General features: G+C 56.1%; 1 protein-coding gene across 5 annotated transcripts in view; it reads right to left on the reverse strand.

Annotated features, from left to right (window-relative positions):
- Nucleotides 1–19,159, reverse strand: part of LINGO1 (leucine rich repeat and Ig domain containing 1) — a 191,234-nt gene that overhangs the window by 170,900 nt on the left and 1,175 nt on the right. The window lies entirely within an intron of this gene.

The raw sequence follows: 19,159 nt of genomic DNA on the forward strand, positions 1-19,159 counted from the left end.
AATGATTTGGGGCAGGGAGACGCAGTGGGAGCCAGGAGCTCCCCTGGACCCGGGCTGGCTTGTGTGCAGAGTTCCACAAGGGACAAGAGATCCTGGCTGCCGGCCTCACAGCCAAGAAGGGGAAGGAGACCACCACAGAGCGGGGGGGCTTCCCCCCTGCACTCCCGGCTCCCTGCCCGTTCAGGGGAGCCCAGGGAGCTGCAGGAACCAGAGGGCTGTGTGTTCAACAGGACTGCGACGTGCCCTGGGGACATGAGAACTCCACAGAAAGCCCCACTCCAGGGTGCTGCCAAAGGGGGTTCAGTTCTGTGGAGCGGCGCCCGGCAGGTGCTGAGCAAACACCACCATCGAAGAGGAGGGTCCTGGGATGAGGGGGCGCAGGGGATGGGGAGAGAGACTGAGAGACATAGGCCTGTGCCTGCTCTGGTCAACACAGTCTCAGGACCACAGAGCTTGAGGGACCCACGCCCACCGAGCCGATGCGCAGACAGAGGGTCAGGGTCACCCAGCCTGTCAGCAGGAAAGTCAAGCCCAGAACCCATGTCTCTTCTTCCCCAGACCTGAACCCTTTACCCAACTCCCCCAGCTTCCCATCCATGAATCCCTCCATCTATCCGTCCATTCATTCATTCACTCATTCATTCATTCTAGTCTTAGAAAGGGCCTATTTTGTGTTGGTGATTGGGATAAAGAGACGTAAAGGACACCACTGCTACCTGCCAGGACCTCAGAGAGGAGACAGGCCATCATGGACAGAAGGAAGGTGCTGGGACAGAAGTCTAGAGGGACGTGGGGGAGCCCAGGGAAGGTCCCCTCAGTGCCCCACTTCTGGGCCATGCTTCAAAAAGACTCCGGGTCTCCCTGACTCGTCTCCCAGCTGCTCCTTCAGCTCAGAGCCTCCCGACGGCCCCATACAGAGCTCTCCAGGGCGAGGCAACACTGAGCCCATCTGGGGCCCTCAACACCCAGAGGTGTTCCCCATGAGCACCCCCAGTCCCTTGGAATACGGACTCATGAGGATAGTGCCTTGCTACACAGAAGAAGATCCCAGAATACCATGCCTGCCTGCCTTCCCCCTCTGCCTCCCCCAGGCTCAGCAGCTTCCTACCTTGTTCTTGCCTTCCCTGGCACTTCCCTCGAGCCAGGCCTTTGCACTAGGCCTGGGGCCCTGCCCTGAGCAGAGAACAAGTGAGCCCTAGCCATCGGTCACTGCCTTTGTGGAACTAAGTCCCAGTTTCTCTGTCAGCAACAGGAAAGTTCCCTCCCATGGTGTTTGGTTTTTTGGTGGGAGAGGCTCGGACTGAAAGAGCAGGAGGGAACACCTCCCAGAGCTGTATCCTACACGAGCCACGCCTCTCAGCAGCTGGTACAGACCCCCAGGACCTATTCTAGCCAAGTGGAAACTGAGATCCCAAGAGGTGAACCCAGGTTGCGCAGCGCTGAGAAGGCAAGATGGGGAATGACGAGTGAGGACAAAGAGGCTGGGTCTGGGACCTTGGAAGTGACAAAAAGAACTATCTAAGAAGGCTCCCCAGGGGAAGGGAGACTTAGTTTGGCTCAGAGATTGCCCTAAGGCTCCCAGCAGGAAACAAGTGTCTCTGAAAAAAAACAAAACAAAAAAACTGGCCCATAGCCTGCCCCATCAGCCCACAAGACTTGGGGCTAGGCTAGGTGGGCTGGGCGCGTTCTCACCAAACCCGCCAGCCTCGCAACCCACTGAGGACTGCCACAACTGCCATCACCAGTCCCTAATTACTGCTGTCCTACAGGAAACCAGCTAGGGGTAGAAAAACAGCAGAGACATAGAAAGGAGGGGGCAAGCACATGAGAGACAGAGATCCAAAGAGATACAGCGTGACCACGACTCCAAAGCCAGACAGAGGGAAAGGCAGTGACAGAAAAGAAAGGATAGACGCACCATCCCTCCCTCCCCCAGAGCCAGGGCTGCAGCTGGCAGGAGAAGCCTGCAAACCGGAGCTTTGCAAAGATTTTTCAGCAATAAAATTCTTATTTGAAATGAAATCTTATGCAGTGGGGGAAGGCTTTCTATGCCAGACATTAAATCCAGAAGCCATAAAGTGAAAATTTGATAAATCCAAGTATATAAACACGTAAAACATCTGTGCGGCAAGAGACACTATAAACAAGTTAAAAGGCAAGTGAGACACTGGAAGGAAACATCACTAATATACAAAGAGCTGCTACAAATCAATAAGAAAAAAGACAGAAGAAGAGAAAATTGGCAGTGAATTAGAAATCCACAAAGGAAGAGCTCAATTGGCCAATAAATGTATGAAAAGATGTTCTATCTCACTAGCAATCAGGGAAATGCAAATGAAAATGACATGATACCATTTTTTGCCCATCAGATTGGGAAAAATTAAAATGATTGATAACAACCAGTGCTGGCAAGGATGTAGGGAAATGAGCACTCATAGGCCATTGGAGGGAGGGGGAATTGGCTCAACCTTTGGAAGGGTAATTTGGCAATATCAAAAAATGCTTTAAACCCACACACCCTATAAACCAGTAATCCCACTTCTAGGAGCTTCTCTTATAGAAACCATAGCAGAGACACTCACTTATATATATTCAAGGATGCTCACAGAGCATCACTGGTAAGAGTAAATAAGAAATTAGAAATTACCTCGGTACTTATCAATAAAGGAATGTTCATATAAAATCCAGCACATCTCTACTCTGGCATAGTCTGCAGCCATTTGACAGAAAGAGGCATATCTATGTATAACAATATGAAAAAAAACCAAGCTGTACCATGCTATTTCAGAATGAGCCTATTTTTATAAATAGCAATTTGTTGGTATATGGCCCAAAAGGCTGGAGGACAATACCCAGATGTTACAGCGAACACCTCTTAGGAGGGGACAAAGGAGCTGCCACGGGCTCTTATCCACAAATGCACTGTTGGATTTTCTTTTGCAATCAGAAAAACAAAATCAATAAAGAGTTAATGGGTTTTTCCTTTAAGTCCTACCCGAACCTTCATATAAAATGCAGATCTAAGCAGCCGTGCTGTGATGGGAAGGGAAGGGGCCTACCCAGCTCCTCCCTGGCCTCCAGAGCCCCCAGGCACCTTCCCAGACACCCGGGCTCTGGAACAAGTTTGAGAACCTATGCTGGAGAAGGTGCAGCCCATATGCCTGCACCCTGAAACCAAGGCCGACAGGCCAGAAGGTTACTCAAGGTCACACAGATGATCCAGACCGTCTGGGGCAAACGCCTGGGCCTCTGGCCCCTGAGCAGGGCCCTGGTTCTCCACCGCTAGCATGGGCGGCTTCCTGAGGTGTCCAGAAAACCCTGGGATAACACGTTCTTGGGAAACTCTAGGCTTCGGCTCGGGGAGTCCAGGGGGCGGGGTAACCTGAAAGAGTCTTGACATAAAACTCGAGGGGAGGAGTCTTTGAGGCTCAGCTCTGGAATCTTACAGGGTTCTCTGTATAAAGAGAGGGGATGGGTGAGCCCATGGGCCCACCAGGCAATGGGGCCCGGTGTGTGCAGGTGTGCAATGCTCACAGAGGGGAGCCCACGAGGTCTGTGGGGAGGCACTGTGGAGGGTATGTGTGTGCTCACGTCTGCAGTTAGAGTCAAATGGGACCGCACGCACACGTGTGTAAGCATGTGTGCATATGTCAGCACAGGCAGCCAGCAGACCTGCGGACAGGCCAGGAGCAGGTGGTAGACAGCAGAGCCCCATCCCCAGCTGGCCCTCAGCCTCATGCCTGACCCAGTGCCTCCCAGGGCTCCCCTCTCCTCTGCAGACTGGGCCGTCTGCCACCAAGAAAGAAACAGGCCTGGAAAACTCTGTGCTTGTCGCTTCCTTTGCAGGGATGCTGCCCCTCCCTGGCAAGTCCCGGTGTCCTCCAAGAGGCCTCTCCCAAAAGGCTAGGGTGGGAACACCTCTGTCCTGTCCTGACACCCCAAGCAGTGAGTGCTGACGGACATGATTTCCAGGGCCAGGGGTGGGTCCTGCTCTCCTGTGTGCCCAGAGCCCAGCGCAGGCCTGGCACCGACAAGGCATCAAGGACTCATGTTTGTGGGAAGAACGAGCGGGTGATCCTAACGCTCGAACCCAGCTGGGCACAGAGTGGCATCTTCACGGGGTCAGAGCAGAAAGAGCACGGCCTGGGGACTGGTGACATTCTCCAGGTCACATGGGGAATGATGAAAGCAGGAGTTTCTAACTGGGGTCCCAGGGAGAGGGGACTTGGGAATCTGTGAGCCTTGCAACTGCACCAAACTAGATGAGAATTTACGCATGCTGTAGGGGAAGGGGGCGCAAACCTCCCTCAGGTAGAGGGCAGGGCTGCCTAGGGAGGGAATGAGCTCCTTATCAGCAAGGGGTGCAGGCACAGACTGGACCAGGTGAGGTCACAGTGGGTGAATGGCAACCCTGAGTCTCCTTCTTGGACTCTCTGGGCCTTGGCTCCTCCTGTCTTACACCGCAGGGCTACCACACAGCGTCCTTGTGAGTCCACTCTGAGTGTGAAAGGAAGTGCCAAGGTCATGCAGGGGTGAGGCTCCAGACTACAGAGCTGAGTGTTCAGTCCTCCCACTTGATTGTGGCCTGAGTCCCTCATCCCTCCTCGGGTATGGGACAGACAGGCTTCCCTAACGGCCCCTTACTACTAGCTGGGCCTGCAGAGCCCAGGTCCTTCTTGGGTGCCCCCATCACTATGTCCCGCAAGACGGTGAGCCCAAAGAGGACAGGAGCAAGAGGTTTCATTATGAGTCTGGCCTGGGGCCGAAGAGCCCAGGGACCAGACAGAAACACTGAGCAGGGGTGGCAGCCAGGCCAAGGGCCCACGAGCTCTCGGGGGCCCCCAAACTCACTCTGACCCCCCACGGGGCCTCTCTCAGACTGGCCTGGGGAAACTGAGGCACCGAGAGAGCCCACCGCCCAGGTCACACAGGGACTTGGTGGCAGATCTGGGCCAGGATACCGGGCTTTCTGCCCTAGCTGAGCTCACTCTGGGCATAACTGCACCTTGGCCCCCTCAGGCAACTCAACTCGCCTCAGCACCCCCATAATCCTGCCAGAGAGAGGCAACAGGGCTCCAATCAACTGATTCAAACGCAGGCCTAAAGCATGTCCCAGATCTGGCCACTCTGAGCCTCAGTTTCCTCCTCTCTAAAATGAGGCACAAAAGCCCACCTCCTGCTCCTGTTGTGGGGGTCATACCAGCATGGACGTATAGCTTGCTTAGAGTGGAACAGGGGCCCTTCCTAACCACCCCTATCTGGGCCTCAGTTTCCCTAGCTCTAAGCTAGCAGTTTGCCCCAAGTTATTCCCCAGGTCCCCAGAGCCTCACACCTGTGTGAGCAGGGAGACCAGGGCCTGCCCTCGGGAGCTCCCTGCTGGTGGGCAGATGACAGCTCTGGCCGGCCATCACAGGGCTCCCACGCCCTGCCTTTACGCTGCTCATCTCTAGCCCTCCTGACCGGATCACACCCAGCCCCCTCCACTCCTCAGCTGCCTATCCCCGTTCCAGGGGCCACACGAGGCTCAAAAATGGAAAGCCCAGTGGAAGCCAGGCAGTGATCAAGGAAGGCTTCCTGGAGGAGACAGGATGAAGTGGGTTAAGTACACAAGGGGCCCTGAATACCCAGATGAGGAATTCAGACCCCAAGGAGCCTCTGGCAGTTCCATAGGTACCTCCCCTACCTGAGTCCATGCATTGATGCCTGACCCAGCCCAGGCCAGCCTCGGGGCTGTGTCTCCAGCCCAGGTCTAAAGGGGAGAGGGCACTGGGCATGAGGCTTCCCCTGCCCCTCGTCTGTAGCTGTGGACTGTGACTCCATCCCAGAGAAATTGGTCCTGGCTGGTGAGGCCCCGCAGCCGCTGGGACCTCACTGCAAACAGCGCAGCTGCCAGAGAGCACCGTCTGGCCAGGGAGGGCTCCCCGACAGATTAAGAGCAATGCCGGCCCCGGACTCATTCATATTCCGGTCGGGCTGCCGGCTTCAATATGGCTGAGAGACGCGAGGGCAGAGGCGGCCCTCCGAGAATGCCCGGCGATGATTCCTCTCCGATTCCAATTTATTTTCTATCATTAATGCTTTTGAAAAGCCCCACACGCTCTGCAAACAGGGAAGGAGCACAGGGCTCGGGAGGGGAGGGGAGGAGAGGAGGGCCCGGGGCAGAGGAGAGCACCGCAGAGGGGATGGGGGCAGCCAGCTAGGGCCCTGAGACCTGGGTTCAAAACCCCAGGCCCTCTCCACCTGCCTATACAACCCTGGGACAAACCTGGGCGATCCCTGGCAGTGGGAAATGGCCACCTGCTCAGCCACCTCAGGGGATGTTTTCTAAGGTCACCTGAGGGGTCAGAGGTCAGCGGGCTCCGTACACCCTAAAGGGTCTTGAGGAACCCAGAGCCAGGCAAACCTGACTGACTCTGACAACAGAGGACTATGAGCTGGACTCCTACCCTGGGGGCTCCTCACCCCAGGGTCCAGGGAAGGCCTGGGGCACCTCTTCTCACAGCACAAGCAGAGGAGAGAAGCACCAGGAATTTGGATCCTGTCTTGTTCCTGCCGGACCAGCCTCGCAGTGGGCAGCCCCTCCTCTCCAACCCCTGCTGTGAAGCCAAAGGGATCTCCCCAACATGTCCTCAGTTCCAAACCCTTCCAGAGCTCCCCTCACCCTTGGGATCATGTCCAAACTCTCCACCTCCATGGAAAGCTCTTCCAGGCAACTCAGGGCCCAGCCTGATAGCCTCCCCTCCTCCGCTGCCAGACCCCACCCTCAGCTCTGGTGCTCACCACCCCTCATCTCTGCACACGCTTTTCCTGCTTCTTGGCCTCTGTTCACCTGCCACACTCCTTCCCCCTCCTCACAATGCAGCCCAGGCCCTCCCCTGGGCCGCTTTTCCTCACTGCCCTGCCCTGCCCTGCACTGGGATCCTAAGTAGCCAGCAGCCCCCTGCGTGAGGTCTCAGAAATGCAGCAATAGGTTTATCTGGAGGATCCTCGCCCATGGGGAGCTCCTGTGGCCAGTGGCTGCCTCTGACCCATCCGGGTGCACCCCTGGGGCTTGGCAAAGCGCCTGGCTCACAGTGGGGCCGCTGATCCAGTCCACTGTTCTTTTTTTTTTTTTTAAAGATTTTATTTATTTATTTGAGAGAGAGACAGTGAGAGAGAGCATGAGCGAGGAGAAGGTCAGAGGGAGAAGCAGACTCCCCGTGGAGCTGGGAGCCTGATGCGGGACTCGATCCCAGGACTCCGGGATCATGACCTGAGCCGAAGGCAGTCGTCCAACCAACTGAGCCACCCAGGCGTCCCCAGTCCACTGTTGTTAACTGAGCTTGTACTCACACTCTGTGCTGGGTGCTGGGGATGCGGCAGCAAAGACAGAGCCAGTCCTGGCCCTCGAGCTGCTTCCCCGGGGTGTGCTCCAGGATGTCTGCTGAATGAATGAACGGACATAGGACCACCTTCTAAATGGGGAAACTGAGGACCGGAAAGCAAAAGGCCCTCTCCAAGCGTGCTTCTGCTTCCCCGCCCACATCTTTCTCTACTCCATTTCTCTCCCAGAATCTTCTTAGCAGCCATGAGGAGGAACTCAAAACGATAGGTTAGAAAAAAAAAAAAAAGGGAAGAAGAAAATGTGGTGGATTTTTCCCCCTTTCTCCATAATGTAAAGAAAATTGCTTTTGCCAACTATCGCAGCTTAAAAGCAATTAGAGTTTTTGGAGGGGACTCTGGGCACAGGCAGAAGCGACAGAGTGAGCGCCCAGCACAAAATTTTTCCAGCATTCGTTTGTATCAAGCAAAAGGGAAAAAAAGGTGTTAAAAGCAGCAATTTCCGCAGCAGAGATGGTGGAGATAAAATATTTACAGCCTCCAAGGGAGGGGCTTGGGAGGGGCCAGGGACCCCCGCTCCCCACTCTCACTCCACGCTCTGGGAGGCCCGGAAAGGGAGCGCAAAGAACAGAGACAGACGAAGATGAACCACGCCCTCGGCCTATACTGATATGGGCTCAGAACAAGGAGGGGAGAAGCCTCCAGACACCCTCTGTTCTCTCACCTCTTCACCCATGGCCCATGGTCACTAACCAGCCCAGCCACCAGACAGCCATCTCTCCAACCTTCAGACCTGGCTCTGCTCAAATCCAGAGAACATCCACGGCTCCAGGCCGGCACTGGAGGCCTGCACAGCCCGGTCCCCCCTCCGCCCTCATCTCCAGATGCTGTCAGCATGGCACACTGCCCTGTTTCTGTCCCACCTCCAGGCCTTTGTCTGATCAGGAACCATAGGAATGTGCACCACTCCCCTGAAGGGGAGTTAAAGCAGGTTTGAGGATACAGACCCAGAGCCAAGGACATACAGCCCTAGACCCCAGCAGGCCTCTCCTCTCCACCTTTCACCTGACCCTTGGTCCCCTCTCCAAGTACAGAGCAGCCACCAGAGGTCCTTCCCGAAACTTAACTGCCCTCCTCGCAGCAGCAGCACAGACCCAGGCTCATACCTAGTTTCAAATACCAGCTCCCCCACTCACTCGCTGTGTGATCTTTGCAATTCTCTCAGCCTCTCTGAGCCTCAGCTCCCTTATCATTAAACAGGAATAGTGATAGTCCATCTCTCACGGGGTTGTTCTTAGATTAAGTGAGGTAGTGTATGTAAATCCCCCAGTCCTGTGACCAACAGTTGGTGTTCAACGAACTCAGCCTGGCCCTACTCCACGCTCAGTGCTCAAACGTGCCTCCCCAGGCCTCTGGGTGGCCCACGTATATGCACACGGGCTCCCCCACTGCCTTGCAGTCACCTCATAAATGCACAGAAGGCCCCCACCAGCTAGGAGCAAAGAGGGCGGGAGGCTCTGAAGGGCTCTCCACACACCCAGAAGCCCAACCCCTCAGCACAGCGCTGTGGAGCCTCTCACTCACTTTGGCTGGGAAGGATCCCTCCTGAGAACTGCAGTAAGCCTCAACCAGAACCCTTAGCTTCTAGCAGGCCTGGTGGAAGCTCAGCCTCCCCTCCAGCCGGTGGCTGCTGCTCCCTGAGCCACCCCCCAGGCCCCACTGGCCAAAGGCAAACACCAAGGCCCAGGGAACAGCAGTGAAAGGTGTAGCCGAGAGCAGAAGCCCGGTCCAGAAGACAGAATGGTCCAGCAAAGCCAGGGTGTTCTAGCCTCAAATCCCAGGTTCCTCACTGACCAGCTGCGAGACTGTCTAAGCCTCAGTGACCTCGTCTGTAAAACGGAGCCCATGATCTCCACCATGCAGGGCAGTTGTGTGCATTAATAAAGGTACTGTTCTGTGCCCTGCCTCAGTTCCAGCAGGCACTGTCCCACCTGCCCCCTGGACTCCAGGCACTGTGCTCACCCTATCCCTCCAGCACTGGGAGAGCGGAGGAAAAGGATGGGGGAAGGGGCAACAAGGACCTTCCCTCTTTCCTCTGACCTTTCCCAGCCCCCTTTCCAACCACAATAGACAGGCTGAAACCCATACCCTGTCCGCCCTGCCTCACTCTTGGGACAGAAGGAGCCCATGACCTGCCTCATTGTAGCAGGAGGAGTGGTGACGTCATCCAGATCAGACAGGCCCCATCCAGCCTCTTCGTGCAAGCTTGGGTTGTTTTCCTCTCCTTTCCCAACTGCCAAGAATACACAGGCTTGATGCAGAGTTTGGCAGCACCATAGGACCACAGACCAGGGATCAGAGAGTGCTTTGATATCTCTGTCTCCCTTTGGTTACCTCTCTCCCAGGGACCTCTCCTGCCCCACTTCCTGTCCTCGAGAAATAAGCCTGGCACTATTCAGGGCTCTCCTCATTGCAGAGAAAAAGATGGGAGAACAGCAGGCAACTCCCAGCCCTGGATGGCTGGACCTCAGGACACCCCATTAAAGCCTTCTTCCCGACTTGCACGCCCATTCTCCTCCCTGATAAGTAACTAGGAGAGCGTGACAGTGCATGCATGTGTGTGTGCATGCACACACACACACACACACACACACACGCACGCAGAGGGAGGCAGGCCCTAATAGGGGAACCTGGGCCCACCCCAGGGATGACTGACAGCCCTTTCCCAGCTGGGCCTGCCTTCTCCCCTTTGCACACTGGGGAGCACTAGTGTGTCTAAACTACAAGCCCAGCTGGCCCAGAAGCAGGGGTTCCTGAGACTGAGAAGCCAGATACCAGACTATTGCCAAGGCTCTATAGTGCTCTTCACTGTGAGCCCTAAGACAAGGATAACCATGCCCTGTGCCTCAGTTTCCCTTCCTGAAACCCGTAACAAAAATGAGATCATCTCTGGGGCTGCCTTCTAGTTCCAACTTTCTCCAATTCCATAGCTGGGACCTCGGTGACCCTGGCAAAATCAAGAGATACTAAGTCATTAACAGCCAAATAAGGAGTCCCAGGCACATGTGGGTGCTGGGGGCAGGATCCCCTGACCTTAGGGAGACAAGAAAGCCCGGGGAGGCCCGCACCTGCCCTGAGCTGGCAGAAGACACCAGTCCTATAAGAGTCTCCCCAGGGAAAAACTGGGCTCAGACAGGAGAGCAGGAGAGAGAAGGACAGCTCCTCAGTATGGCTAGAAGCATCCAGGGCTCTCCCCCGTTCCAGCACACAGTCACGCCAGAAGCTCACCCCTCTGGTGCCTCACTTCCATCTGTTCCGAAGGTACAGTCTTCAGCCCAGCCCAGATCTCAGGCTCAGCCCCAGGCCCCTGATACGCAGATCCCCCCGCCCCCAATGAGAGCCCAGACTGGGATCCTAAGCCCTCTTCTCAGGCAAGCCCTCCCCTTGCCTTCCCCACTGTTCCCCCCAAGCTGGATAGTGGGCGGCAGCGCTGTTTCTTGTGCCAGCAGAAACTCCCTTCACTTGTATGGCCAGAGCCTGATAACATTCTCCTAAATTAAACAATAAACAAGACGTTGTTTTAGGTTTCCCTGACGCTGCAGTTCCTGATTAATCCCGCAGCAAACAAAAGGAAGAGAGCAGATTAACCTAAAAGACAGTCACTTCCTGTTTGCAGGCAGAACCCCCAGCCTGAGCCAGAGGAACCCCCTCCCCCAAAGATGGAGATCCTGCTGCAGCCACCTGCCCAGCTCTGGACCACCAACGCCCTCCCCCTCCCCCGGGCCTCCCCCTCCCCCTGGCAACGCTGCCAGTCCCAGGCTGTCACACCTGTGGCCACCTCCTAGGTCCCACCTCTCCTGTCCCTTACCCATCTTTGCTCTGTGACCTTGGACATGTCAGGCCACCTCTCAGGGTTCAGTCCCTCATCTGACAGCATCCTCATCTCTCAAGGATAAAATGAAAAGGAATATATGACCACTTGAGGTTGAACAGAAATTTTTTCTCATATCTTTCAGAGACCAATGCTGAAATATTTAGGGGTGAAATGGCATGATGTCTATAATTTACTTTAAAATACTCTGGGGGAATAAAGATAAGGCAAAATGTGGCAAAATGTTAACAATTGTTAAATCTAGGTAAGGCTATATAAGGTTTCCTATTCTAGTCTCTCTACCTTTCTGTATGTTTGGAAATGTTCCTAAGAAAAGTTTTTTAAAAAAAGGCCTTGGTGACATGAGCCAGGAGCCCCACACACAATGCCCTGTGCTCCTGGCGATCCTGAAAGGCAGCTAGGTCTCTCAAGTAGGTTAAACATCCCTCCCCCCCACACACCCCTTGCTGGTTCCTTTATGTGGTTTCCCTAGAAATCACTTTTGCACAAATTCCACTGAGTCCTGACTCCACATTGAGAAGCCTTAGAACATTCAGGAGCCAGACAGAGCACTTGGGAGAGACAACTGTAGTCTTCCAAGCAGCCCGTCCCTCCCACCCACCAGCTCACTGTCCCTTCTGCTGAGCAGCCCTGAGCTGAGGACTGTGATGCCGGCTCTCATCGCGAAGGAGCCACCACCCTCTCCAAGCCTCAGAAGGCCCTCACCCATTCAGCACAAATGCCGTCAGTGACGGCCAGGCTGTCTCACTCAAAGGCACAGTGTTACCCCAAAGACTGAGATCCCCATTTAACAGATGGGAAAGCAGAGCCCCAGGGCCAGTTGAGACCGGGATTGGAGTCTGCCTCCTATGTTCCAGAGGCAGAACATAGAAGCTGGGGACAGAGGGAGATGGAAGGAAGCAAAAGCTCCCTGCTCACCTCAGTCTCCCTCTCCCCAACCCTCTGTCTCAGCCCTGGCAGCTCCAATCTAAGACAGTGTGGCCTACACCTCCTTTCCTCTGACTCCTGTTTCTGGAACTTCCCGGTCAGGAAGTCAGTGGTCATGGTCGCAGTCTCCCAGCCAGGCCCAGCTGACCCACACCAACACTAGCTAGGCCCTCTCCACCAATCGATAATGGAAGAATTATCAGTACCCCAAATAATCAGTCACTAATTGCCAATGCCATGCAACTCCCCAGAGCCAGTTATGTGCGGCCAATGACTGGGCACCCCGGCGCAGCCAGGTGGAGCCTCCAGGAGCAAGGAAGTCCGTGTCTGTGGTGAGCACCTCAGCAGAAAAGCCATCCATAACTCGGGGGCTTTTCAAGTAGACATTCCAGGCCTCGCCCACATCCCCAGGCTCAAGAGGCAGGAAGAAGTGGCGTTGGCCACAGGGGCCCTGGGGGCTTCCCCTCATGTCTCTGCGCCCGCCTAGCCCCAGGTGCCTGGACATGGCAGGTACCCAGGATGGAAAAACCTGGTCCCTACCACCAAGGCATCCTAGAGAGATAAACCACCATAGTTCACAGGCCACCCATACACTAGGCCTTGCACACAGTAGGTGCACAGTCCTGAGGAAAAAGCAGCTACTTCTAGCTGGAGACTTGAAATACGGCACATGGGCCGAGTATTAAACAGTGGGAGGGAACCACAAGGGCAGAGGCAGAAGAAGGCACCAGGTGGTGGGGACAGCACGGCCAGACCCTGGAGGAAGAAAAAAGCCACAACAGGTGTGAAAGGGACAGTGAGTGGCATTTGGCTGGCACCTGAGTGCACACAGAGGACCAGAGGGAGATGGCTGGAGTGAAGGCTCCGACCCCATGCAAGGCACTGAGGAGTCCAGTCGCCGGCCTGAAGGCAATAGGGAGGGTTCAAGGGCCACAGCCAGCGTGGCCTTGGGAGACCGTTAAGAACTACTGCGCGCAAGTTTGCTACTGAGTGCGGGCTGCATACCCCAACAGGGCAGGGGCTGGAGTGGCTCATCTCTGTCCCCAGAGCGGCTAGCACAGCCAGGCCCAGAAGAAGCACCCCAAAAGTGAATCGCTGAATGATCCTAGGACCAGCAGCTGCAGGACTGGGGACTCCTGGACTTGCAGCTGTGGAACGGCATGTCCGTATAAAAATAGGTATTTTGAGGGGCACCTGGGGGGCTCAGTCTTTAAGCTTCTGTCTTCAGCTCAGGTCAAGATCCTGAGGTCCTGGGATTGAGCCCTGCATCGGGCTCCCTGCTCGGAGGGACACACGCCCTGCTTGTGTTCCCCTCTCTCACTGTGTCTCTCTCTATCAAATAAATAAAATCTTAAAAAATAAAAATAAAAATGGGTATTTCGGGGCACCTGGGTGGCTCCGTCATTAAGCGTCTGCCTTCAGCTCAGGTCATGATCCCAGGATGTCTCTCTCTGTCACATAAATAAATAAAATCTTAAAAAAAAAAAAAAAAGAAAGAAAGAAAAGAAAAGAAAGAAAACTTAAAAAAAAAAATAAAAATAGGTATTTAGAGTTGAGCCTCGAAAACAGCCTTGTGAGGCAGGCACAGAGGTAATTCTCTCCCGTTTACAAAGAGGGAAGCTGAGGCTCAAAGAGGGCCCAGACGCTGACCTGGCCAAGGTCACACAGCTGGTCAGGGGCAGAGCCCAGTGCCCTCCCCGCCCTCCCCAAAAAGCAGAGCCCTACTGGCCTAGGCTTCACCAGGAGGTGAAGGCCCCCTCCTCCTTCCTCCCAGTCCCCACCCCCACTCCCACCTGGCCAGCAGAGCAGAGGGTGTACATGCTGACCCACTGAGGGTCACCATACCCACCCCAGCTGGGACTGACTGCTTGTCACCATGACAGCCTGTCCTTCTATCTGTGACGAAGACAGGGCTGGGTGGGGAAACTTTAGGACTCCCAAGCTTGATCTAGACAGGCCTTGTCGAAGACAGACCAACTTCTCCCCAATCTCTACCCAAGGTTTGGGAAGAAAACCCATGGAGCAATTGTTGGGACCAAGGGTCCACCCAGCTTGCTGTGCAACTCTAAGAATGCCTTCCCGGTTTCCTCATCTGTGAAACGGGGCAGGCTCTCTGCCTCCTTTGCAGAACTGCCATGAGGTCTAGAGGAGGGAAGGAGTAGAAAAACTTACAGAAAGCCGTAAAGCAGATTTTGTTCTGGAAAACAGTAATAATAAGGTTTCTCTCTACTTCGGTCTAGATATGGATACTTTGAGAGGCCTCATTTCCCTCTCCCAGCAGAGAACAAAAATGAACCAACATTCCCTGAAGATTCTTATACGCATCAGGCCAGTGCCTGCCTTCCGCATGTCACTTCAAAGTACACCCATGACACCCCAATGAGGCAGGGATATCATTCTCCCGTGGTACAGATGAGGAAACCGAAGCTCAGAAAAGTGAAAGAACTTGCCCGAAGTCACCCAGCCTGGAAGCAGCTGAGCCAGGACTCAGACCCAGATCCAGAATCCATCCACGCTCACACCCTTTTGACCACCCCAGGCTGATTCAAGGGACCCGTTTCCACACCCCCCCAAATCTTAGAGCTACAGAACCCACGCCCAGGGCGAGGCTGCGTGTCACACACACTTACTCCGCTGAGCCCTGAAGCCCCGACATCAGATGCCCTGTAGCACCCACTGCCTGTGCATCGCCAGGGCATCCGAGCCGGGGGGAGCGGGGGGAGCGTGGAGGGCACCTGGCACAGCTGGCCTGGGCCTAATTGGATCAGGCCTGGGCCTGAAGCCGCCTGTCCGGCTGCTCTGGCAGATGGGTGTTGGAAAGGGACCATCTGCCAAGACCCAAGCTTCATGTCCAAACCAACCTGGACACCAAGGCTCCATTCTGGCCTCCTCCCGCCCCGACCCCAAAGGCTGGCAGTGCCCACATAGATCCAGAAGGCCAGGATGGCAGCCGCTCCTTCTCCTTCAGCGGCTGGCGTCTCCCCTGATGGGGCCATATGGCCCCATATGCTCCCTGACAGCTGGACTGCAGAAGCCACTGCTTGAGGACGTCCTCTGCAGAGGCCTCGAGGCCCTGGGCATGCTACCCGCCCCTGCCCCACAGACCAAAGACCCAGCCAGGAAAACCCCAAGCAGGAACACCCTGCCCCCAGCTTGTCCTGTGATCTCATTCAAGCCACCACCCGTCCCCGGTCCTCCAACTCTTCCTCTGTCCAAGAGAAGTGTGACCAGCACTCTACCCCTTCTCTTTGTAGCCCACTTCCACGGTCACAGATTCCCACCCAAACCCACCCCAGGTCTCCAGGGAGACAAACTTATCCATTTTGCAGACCTAGACACAGAAGTGGGAGGGATCAGGGGAACTGCTCAAGCACACCCAGTGGGAGGGCCAGTTTTTGTGAGTCTCAGACACTGACTACCTTCCTCTGCCCAGGTAGTGGGAACCGTGATATTCCTGAGGCCCTGCCCAACTCGGGATGGATGGCATCCTCTGCCCCACAAGGCTCCTCCCCAGGTGGAATCTCTCCACCCTCCTGGGGTGGAAAACCATCCTGTTGCCCTCACCCCCAGCCTGGATTCCCTTGACAGCCTCAGGACCTCATCCCCGCCTCCGGCTCCCCTGGCCAACCCCTCCCACAACCACCAGAGGGAGCTGTTGAAACTGCAGATCTGCTCGCGGGTTCCTCCAGAACTTCCACCCCGCAGCCCCTGAATGTGGAATCAGCCCACACTCTCAGCTGGGCACTCCAGACCCTCCTGGGTCTTGTGCCAACCTGCTCCGGGCCGGCTGTGCCCCAGCATGAGCTACTCCCTTGCAAACATGCTCCACCCATGCCTGGTGCTTCCCACTGCCATGCCTTCCCTAACACTGTGCCATCTGCCTGGAAAGCCCTCCCTTGTTCGTGCTCTCCTTCCACTTATGCATTCAGCATATTCACGGGGCTTCTACCAAGTGCCAGAAACATCTGAGCAGGTCAAAACACACCAGCCTCCACTCCACCTGAAACAACCCGCTGCCAAACCCTGTCTCACGTCCCTCTGCAGCTGCCCAGCCCACTCGGCCTCATACCCAGGATGGATACCTGTGTCCCTTCCAGAACCCACCCAGGGAGGGACTTAGGCTTGTCACTGGAATCCCCAGGACTCAGCCCAGGCCTCAAACCAAGAGAGGACCCCAAATGTGGAGCAAGCCCCTGACTGGAGAATTCTAGGCAATGAGGAGCAAGGCCAAGTCATGGTTCTCAGGAGCAGATGTGCAAGCCCCAGAAACCCGTGGAGGAGACTCTGGTTGGCCAGAGTGGCCCCCAGGACCTCCCAAATGAGGCCTGAGTAGTCAGGGGTAAACTTTCCCCCCACTCAGATCACCCCAAGGCCCAGCCCACCCAACAACTTATCTCAGAATTTGTTAGAATATGACACTTTTCTAATTTAAAACACACCCACAGCAGAGTCAGAGACTGGCTGGAGAGGGAAAGAAGGGGTCCCACTGGTCAGAGGTCTGAGGGGGAGTAGCTCTTCCTAAAGCTAGGGGCACCTGGCTGGGATTCACACCCCTGACAGCACAGACCCAGGGCCAAAGAGGTACCCTGCTCCCTCCCTCCCCATGGCTCGAGACCAAATGGCAGGCTCAGCCTGCTGGGTCCTGCGGTGGGAAGGGGGAAGAAAAAGCTGGGCAGAGATTAAAGTGGACCTGGGTAGCAGGGGGGGCACCAAGCAGGCACCAGGCCACGCTCTAGCCACCTGGGGGTCAACCAGAGCATCAGTCGACACACAGGAAAGCGGAGAGCTCAGGGAGCCACAAGGGGATGGAGAAGGGGGGAAGAGAGAGAAAACAGAAACAATGGGTAAGAAAGGCCACTGAGTGAGAGCAGGGCTACTGGAACATGAAGCCAGTAAAGAGGCTGAGCAGCCACCACAGAACACAAGAGCACCCCAACCCCAGGAGGAGCTTTGGCCACCGCTGGGCAACAGCTCTCCCTGCCCCCAGAGGCCTCTAAGGACCAAAGTGGCCCTGGGGATGAGTCCAGGCTGCCACCAGGTCAACATGGGGGAGAGCACTCACAAAAGCCTGCCTGGGGCTGAGAGCTGGTCTAGCTTCTGTTCCTCAGGTGGGCCACCAGTGTAGGAAGTGGTCCCAAGAGCCCCCAGAGTCCATTCCCCCCAGTGCACACTGAGATGTCTGTGAGGAAGCCATCTCCCTGAGGTGAGCTCTCTGGGCCAGATGGGGCTCTAGGATGCAGATCTCAGGAGAGTGGAAAGGATTCCAGGACCTAGCCTATAGGGCCAGGCTGGGGGTGGGGAAACCCCTTTGATCCCCAGAACAATACAGACATCCCAGTGGATGGATTATAGGAAGCCGGTTTGCAAACCAGGAAGCGGAGCCCAGGTAGACTCCATCCCCAAATCTAAGAAGCAAAACTTAATGAAGCTGGGGACAAGAGGTGCCAGAAGTCAAGCTAGGGAGAACAAGGTTGAGAGTGGCTATGCCCATCTTCTTGCCCACTTGGGAAGGGTGCTGGTCACAGACAGCGGCCCCAGGAGACTCTCCAGAAGCAGGAAGCCAGAGTCCCTCCCCATCTCACCAAGACTAGGGTGAAAGGCTACCTTCCCAGTGGAAAGGGGCTGCCTGGAGCCTGGAGTTCTCCTAGTTCCATCTCTGTCTCAAAACCGCCGTCTGTGAAATAGAGTGGCCTTGCGTCCATGGGCCTTGCACTCTCACCAGGTGGCTGACAAGGCTCCAGAAGGATAAGGAAGTGGAAGCAAGGTTTAAGCCTGAAGGTTGGTCAAACAAAATATTGCCATCCCCCAGAGAGCCAGGTAGATCCTGCATAATGCATAGGCAGAGAACCAAGATTTCTGACCCCCACGGGCTAACAATGAGTGCCAGGAGAGAGCACAGGAACAAGGACTGCTGGGGAACCCAACTGCTCCAACGCAGAAACCAGAGCCCAGAGGACAGATTCAAGGAGCAATCAGGAAAGACTTCCTAGAGGAGGAAAAACCTGCCCTGGCAGCAAGGAGGATTTGTATAGGAGAAGTCCTAACCTCTGACCTTTCCTTGGGCCTCTCTCTGGAGGGGACCTGGTCCCTCCATCTCAGGGGCACCACCTAGGGCTACTTCCCCTCATCCATCCTATCCAGGGGCAGGATTGCCATTTGGGGAGGGGACCTGGGAAGTTCCCTGAGGCTGCCAGCAGTGGGCGGGACAGGAGTGTGGAAGGAGACTCAGGAACAGAGTGGGGTGGGGAGGTGCACAACACAGGCACAGCCCTGACACGTGGTAGAGTACACAGAAGCCTGGCTCCAAGCAAAACAGGCACAGGATGGGGGGGGGGGGGTGCACCAGGCCAGAGACCTAGAGGTTCTCCTTTCAATGCCTGGCTTCTTGGGAGCTCCTGGGGGCCAGATCTAACGCGATGCCTCTATCTGGCAGTTCCCTTCTTTCAGCCGCCTGTCCCACGCAGCAGAAGGCGCGGGCACACCCATGTACACACAGGCACGTCTCCCCACTCCCCACCTCAAACCCTGTGTCCTCAGCCTGGCTGCAAAGACGACCTTGCGGCCCCAGGGCCTGGAAGCTGTCGCCGCGCGGTCCCACCGGACCCTGGAGGAGTCACAGGAGTCCAGCGCCGGGAGCGGATCCAGCGCGGCGCCAGGGTAAGGGACTGGTGTCCCAGAGAGCCGGTGGCTGTGCCGATGGGGTGGTGGAGACGCACCCCTTGGCCTGCCGGGTGGCACAGCCGGCGCCCCCGTCCCATCCCTCCCTCGCGTTCTCTCCTCAGGAAGGCAAGGCCGGAATTCCTCCATTAAAACGCCTCCATCTCCTCTCCCCCCACACACAAAGTTGCTCCAAGTCGCCGGGGTTCCGGCGGCAGGCGAGGGTTAGGCGGGGCCGCGCAGCGGGCGGGAGCGCGGTCACGGACCGGGATGCCGAGCGCGCCCCATCCATCTCCGCGCGTGCACGCCCCCCATGGGCGCGCACCCCACACCCCACCCCCACCCCCTGCCCCCGAGGCTCCC

This window comes from Mustela nigripes, chromosome 13 (assembly GCF_022355385.1).
Source record: "Mustela nigripes isolate SB6536 chromosome 13, MUSNIG.SB6536, whole genome shotgun sequence".
NCBI lineage: Eukaryota > Metazoa > Chordata > Mammalia > Carnivora > Mustelidae > Mustela > Mustela nigripes.